At 45.2% G+C, this 6,000-nt stretch overlaps 1 protein-coding gene across 1 annotated transcript in view; it reads left to right on the top strand.

Moving 5' to 3' along the window:
• Window positions 1-635: 635 nt before the first annotated feature.
• LOC134220341 (outer dynein arm-docking complex subunit 4) overlaps window positions 636-6,000 on the top strand; it is a 58,619-nt gene continuing 53,254 nt past the window's right edge. Inside the window, exon 1 of the mRNA XM_062699372.1 lies at window positions 636-1,181. The gene's annotated coding sequence lies outside the window, so the exon portion shown is untranslated. The remainder of the gene's footprint in view (window positions 1,182-6,000) is intronic.

Raw genomic sequence — 6,000 nt, 5'->3', positions numbered from 1 at the left:
GCTAGTACCTAGTCTATAAATGGTTATGATTTCTTTTGAATTTGTTTACCCACGCCAATCGTAACATCTGTATTTCCCATCACGTTGGTTACCTGCCGAAAAACTATCACAGGACACAACACAGATTTTTGTTGAGTTCCTTCCACGAGGTGAGGTGACTTCGGCTATGTATGCAATTCCGAGAAGGGATAATAAAGATAATGTTAATCATTGCTTATTTATGAGGCCCTTGAAAATTCAATGCAGAAAGTAAAACAAAATGGTTTATATTTTCCATAATTTTGAATAACGTGTACTACGCCCTTTTTGTATGATTCCCCATTATAACGTGCCGCAACTTCGAGTAAAACTTTTTCTAAATTGTTCCTGAATAGGGCCTTTGGAAGGTTGGTTGGTTTTGATTTGCCTCTACCAAGCATCGACTAGTTCACCAAACAAGTGAGTGAGCGAATGAGTGACTGACTAGCGAGCTGGTGCTGTTGTAGGTGGGAACAACAACAATGCCTTATTCTGGCGGGCACGACTTTCCCTGGCATGAGGTTCTCGTAGGTGGGCGGATGGGAAATTTGGAAACTAACTCCCGCGGCACGCCACTACGAGCAATCGTCGTTTGTCTGCCGGTGGGAGTACATCAACGTCAGGACTTATTTTGCGTGGTCTTGGCATTTCCGGTTTAGTATGGATACGAGTTCCTGATTGATAGTTCGTATTGGCGTTCGTTGCGTGAAAACAGCCCTCCAGGATTCCTGGCCAGATTAAATTTTTCGAGGTTGTTGATTTTGTTTTTGTTTTTCGTATGAAGTATTAAGGTTTCCACAGAAATGAAAGTTGTCTTTGTTAAGAGTCCGAAGTGAGCCCTAGTTTCCTTGTTTTGGTTGCTACCCATACCGCACGTGTGATTGACGTGCGATGATGTGTACACGTGTGCAGAGTGCACCGAAACGGAAAGTGACGCGAATGGGCGTGAATATCGTGGAATTTATTGCGGTTCGTGCAAATTGCTCTAACTGATTTGTTGATTGGGTGCGATTGTTTGATTGATACATAATATGTGTGCATTGCGAAATAAGCTGTTTGCATAAGTGGAGTAGCATCATTAAGGCCATGTGAAATTTCGGAAAGGATAAAAGAAGAACATCGTCTCTCGATTGATGTAGAACAACTTTGTTGCTATCGAAAAGGTATGATATGTTGTTATGCTATTTAAAAATTTTACAATAGAAGTAACTATAGTCATAACTCTTTAAAAAAATATTTTCTGAATCATTTAAATTGAACAAAATACTATCTTTTGGATCCAAGACGAACCTGTGATCCTTTGAAATTTCCAATCGAATATAATATTCGATTCAATATTCATCTATGATATTTTCAGGTATTATCGGTACATATTGGCGATTCAAATAAAAACCGAATTCCAAGGTCACAAATGTCTTGAGGTCATACGACCTTACTCTCAACGGGTCCTAATATTATTTGTAACAATTTATCAAACGACCTGTGTCGATTGATATAGGGGTAAACAATTAACCAGGCGTTAATGGATCCTGTATGTTACCTTTCCGCACTTTACAGTATACTATCCCGTGTTGGTTTTATTTATCATTTACTTATTCATTTATTTATTTATATGTAATTTAATTTATTTAACAAAAATAATAATGAATGAATGTTAATGAATATGACAAGGTTACATAATATTCTGTTAGCGAATTGAGATGCCGATATACCAAAGTCAAACATGCGGATCATTGCCCAAATTGGTTGGTTCAATCTATAAAGAGTGCGATGAAGTTCGGTTGCAACAGAGATCTCTGTCTTAGCATTCTTCCTGAAGTCCTAAAGTAAAGCTGCGACAAAAAACAAGGGTAATTGATGTCAGCGTTGAGCTATTTGACAACAAATGTAGCAAGGGTTTCGAGGCCAAATAGTTCACATCTGTCGATATACGCTGGAAGGTTTGCAAGATCACGCCACGGTAGATGTTTGAGGGCTATCCGTAAGAACCTTTTCAGGACCCGCTCAATTCGTAAGTTCCACGTTACGTCGTTTGGCGCCCAAACAACAGAAGCCGTTTCCAGAATTAGTCGCACGAGAGCACAATAAAGTGTTTAAAATAGTGCGGATCCGTGAAATCCTTGGATATTCTTGAGATGAATCCAAGCTATCGGTTTGCTTTAGAAATCATTGTGGCATAATGTACATTGAAGGAGAGCTTGAAACTACTGTTTCCTGAATCGTCAACAATCAGTACCTAGTCCGACCAAGACACAAGAGACTCTCCGGCAATCCCAGGGTCGGCTAACTACTGGGTAATCAAGGGTTTTTCGCGGTAAACAAAAACTAACAACACGGGAACTTTCACATTACTTGCACATATTTTATTTTTCCTATTTGTGGCGTGTGCGTGTTGTTCTGTGTAATCAAATTGTGTGTTAATTTGTTAAGTGTATCCTAATTCTATCGATCGTACCGGTACATACCGCTGCTGCTGTCGATGACGGGGCCGAAATAGCCGCCACAGTGACTCCAGTCCAACTGTGCGGCCAGAAATCTCGCCAGAATAGCGAGGCGAGCGGTGAACGGACAATCTTTGTCCGACGGGGCCAGCGGGCGTTGCTGGACGATGGTGGGCAGGCGTCTTCCCTCGTAGGCGCGATCGGCCGGCCGTGGCTTAGCCACCTTGAACTCCTCCTTGACGATTAGGGCCTACGGCCCGAGGAGTCGTCCGGTGAAGGACGTTAAAATCCTTGACTGATTAGGCGCGGAAGCCAAATTACTTCGCGGGCCGAACCGTGTGCTGGACAAATTGGCAGTTCGAAAAATACGTAGAATAAGAGAGTTCCTAAAGGACACAAAGGAATTAATTCCAAGTTCCATAGTACAGGATTGGGAATTACCTGAACACTTTTTCCCCGGAGCTCACACTAGCTCCTGCTAGAAAAGGGGGGGGGGGTTCACTTGAAATTCTGCACTTCACTTCCACTTCACAGCACACGGACGCCTGATATACTAAGAGGCCGAAATTAGGCAATGGCTACTCTTTTATATAAAATTCTTCCCATATTTTCCCGCTAATTTTGCAATTCGCTTTCATCCAACATGGCATTCTTCCAAGCATGATGCCATGTTGGATATTTTATAGCACCTTCATGTTATTACAGCGGTACCAAACCCTAACGCTTCTGTGGTAGCTCTGTTGTTTTTACACGAGAAACGTGAAGGTTCCGAAACAAACAATAATATACCAAAACAAAAATCAACAATTTGTAACCAAACGGTTACAAGCTTGGGGTCCAAAACAACACCAAGATCCGCCACCTGGTCCACTCTGTTAAGCACAGTATTCATGATGAGGTAGTTATACATTATCGGATTTGTGGAGCGGCGGAAGGTCATCACGTGACATTTTGTAATACTGATAATTAGCTTATTCACGGCACACCAGTTGGTAAATGAGTTAATCAGCGATTGAAGTCTAATACAGTCATCAATACTGCGAACAATAACATAGATCTTGAGATCATCGGCGTAAATTAACTTGCACTTAAACCCAAGCGAAGTGGCAACGTCGTTGAAAAAGATGATGAATAATAACGGGCCCAAGTTGTTCCTTGTGGAACGCCATCAGGCCCAGGTGAAAACGAATTCTTCATCCTTTTAACAGCATTCAAAACCATCGCTGGCGTTATTTCGAACATATCAAGATCCACTGCATTCAGAGCATCATTTGAAGCCGCCAAATTAGTCTCGATGTCAGTAGATGATTAACGTTTTAACCCTAGCCCAGCAGGGTAAATTGGCACAACTTGCCAATGAGGCACGCCGCATAAAGCTTGAGATCCTGGGACTGAGTGAAGTCCGTTGGCCAAACTTTGGAGAACACAGAACGCCGTCGGGACAAGTTCTGCTATACTCTGGTTTACGAGGTGAACACACTCCCCGGCATCGCGGAGTTGGCTTCCTACTAAGCGCTCAGGCACACTCTGCGCTTATGAAGTGGGAACCTATAAGTGAAAGGATAATCGCTGCCAGATTTAGAACACGGGTCCGAAACCTTACTATAATCCAATGTTATGCGCCAACCGATGCTGCCCATCTGCAAGACAAAGAGAACTTCTACAGTCAACTCAATGCCGTCGTAGATAGAATTCCGAAGGGTCGATCAAGATGATATCAAGATCTGTTTAGGCGACTTCAATGCGAAGATCGGATCCGACAACTCGAACCATGAGCGCATTATGGGATGCCATGGTCTCGGAGAAATGAGCGAAAACGGAGAGCTGTTCGCAGAATTTTGTGGTAATAACGACATGGTGATCGGGGGACCACAAGGTCACGTGGGTCTCCCGTGACGGCTTTACAGACAATCAAATCGACCACATCTGCATCAGCCGAAAATGGAAACGGAGCTTTCTTGATGTACGGAATAAACGTAGTGCCGATATCGCGTCTGATCATCACCTCCTCATCGGCGAAATACGCCTGCGCATTGCGCGGATTCGTCGGCAGGAGGAAAGAGTTGGACGACGATTCAACACACGCCGACAGGAAGATGCCACGGTGAAACGGTCCTTCGTTGAAGAACTGGAGACGCGTGCTGCAGATATTCCGGAAGGTGGCAGCGTGGAAGACCAATGGACCGCCATCCAGAATGCCTTCATCACCACCAGCGAGAATAATCTGGGCGAACTGCGCACCCAGAGAAAACAATGGATCACCGATGAGACCTGGAGAAAGATAGAGGAGCGAAGAGAAGCCAAAGCCGCGATAGAGCGATCGGAAACCAGAGGAGCCAAAGTCTTAGCCCGTCAACGATACGCTGCTCGAGCGTGGGCAGACTCTCTGGCCGACGAAGGAGAGAGAGCCGCCGCAACTGGGGACATTCGCCTCCTCTACGATATCTCACGACGCTTAAGCGGGGCGAAGATGAATGCAACGATGCCTGTGAAAGACGCGAATGATCATTGACCGACCCAACTGACCAACTGAAACGCTGGTTCGAGCACTTCGAACAACTTTTTCAAGTGCCAGCCAGGCCATCACCACCTCGGCATGATCTGCCTAGGATCCGACGTGTAACACGCGTCAATACCGAAGCTCCATCACTGCTAGAGATTCAAACAGCCATTCAAAGCATGAAATCGAATAAAGCCCCAGGGGTCGACCGCATATCAGCCGAGATGCTCAAAGCTGACCCCATGACATCCGCTTAACTACTGCATCGTTTATTTCGTAATATCTGGGACACCGCAACTTTCCCGGTCGACTGGATGCAAGGTATCTTAGTGAAGGTGCCCAAAAAGGGTGACCTGACAGTATGCGATAACTGGCGAGGCATTATGTTGCTGTGTACCGTTATCAAAGTTCTGTGCAAAATTATCCTAGTCCGGATTCAGGAGAAGATCGATGCGACTCTCCGGCGGCAGCAAGCCGGATTCCGTGCCGGAAGATCCTGTGTGGACCATATTGTCACGCTCCGCATCATTTTGGAGCAGGTCAACGAATTCCAAGAGTCCCTTTACTTGGTATTCATTGACTACGAAAAAGTTTTCGACCGTCTCAATCACGAGAATATGTGGGGCGCCCTGAGACGCAAGGGAGTTCCTGAGAAAATCATCGGCCTCATCGAGGCACAGTACGAGGCCTTCTCGTGTAGAGTGATGCACAATGGGGTCTTGTCCGACCCTATCCGGGTCGTAGCTGGTGTGAGGCAAGGATGTATTCTATCACCGTTACTGTTCCTCATCGTAATCGACGAGATTCTGGTAGATGCGATTGACCGTGAACCAAACCGCGGGCTGTTATGGCAGCCTATAACCATGGAGCTCCTAAATGACTTCGAATTGGCGGATGATGTTGCACTCCTCGCGCAACGGCGCTCTGATATGCAGAGTAAGCTCAACGACCTTGCCGAGCGCTCCTCTTCGGCAGGTTTAGTCATCAACGTCAGCAAAACCAAATCGTTGGATGTAAACACGGTGACTCCTTCCAGTTTCA

Source organism: Armigeres subalbatus, chromosome 3 (assembly GCF_024139115.2).
Source record: "Armigeres subalbatus isolate Guangzhou_Male chromosome 3, GZ_Asu_2, whole genome shotgun sequence".
Lineage (NCBI taxonomy): Eukaryota > Metazoa > Arthropoda > Insecta > Diptera > Culicidae > Armigeres > Armigeres subalbatus.
Note: the sequence above shows the minus strand (reverse complement) of the source record. Positions and strands in the feature narration are given on the sequence as shown.